Source organism: Penaeus monodon, chromosome 20, assembly GCF_015228065.2.
Source record: "Penaeus monodon isolate SGIC_2016 chromosome 20, NSTDA_Pmon_1, whole genome shotgun sequence".
In the NCBI taxonomy this organism is placed as follows: Eukaryota; Metazoa; Arthropoda; class Malacostraca; order Decapoda; family Penaeidae; genus Penaeus; species Penaeus monodon.
In genome coordinates, this window is record NC_051405.1 from 21,233,702 (window position 1) to 21,234,454 (window position 753).

The window sequence follows — 753 nt, forward strand, 5'->3', positions numbered from 1 at the left end:
GAGTGTCCTTATAATATGATCTCGCATTTAGTCCCTCTCTTCTGCGTTTACCCATAAATGAGATACAATTTTTTTTACCTTTCGACCAATCTCCGCCTATGTCACATCTATTTCTCTTTTTTTCTATTCTGAAATTTTGTACGATCTTACTTTCAACTTGATTTTATTGCAGATTGAAAAAAGAAAAAAATGTACTGCTTGCCTTTCGCAAACCAAACCAAGGACTGGCACAAGAGAAACTGTTATTTTCCTCTCCCGATAAATATTCTATTTTTCTTTGCTGTGTTTCTGATCGCCATGCTGATAACATTGACAAGAAACCGTAAATAACCTTAAGTAAGAAGAATACTAATGTTAATAATGACAAAGATCTGTGTTGCAATCGAAGAAAAGCGACAAAATTTAGGGTCGGCCAATAGTCAAAATCGCAAGGTATGGCAGATAGTAGAATATAAACTTCCAAAAAAGAAGAGAAAAAAAGGATATACTAGGAGACAAAAGCACGAAACCCAAATCTTACAGTAATATAGAAAGCTCAAGAGGAATGTAGCCATGAATTCAGCTTGTTTCAGCAGAAGATATGATTTGTTTTATGACTTCCAACAAGTTGCAACACACGAGGCTGCATATTGCATTTCTCAATAGGACGCCGGGCTTACATAACGTGCAACTATGTAAACAGGACATGAGGATAGCAAGGAGTCCTATCATGAATAACACTACGGAAAAAAGCCTTTTCAGTTGCTTGTTGGT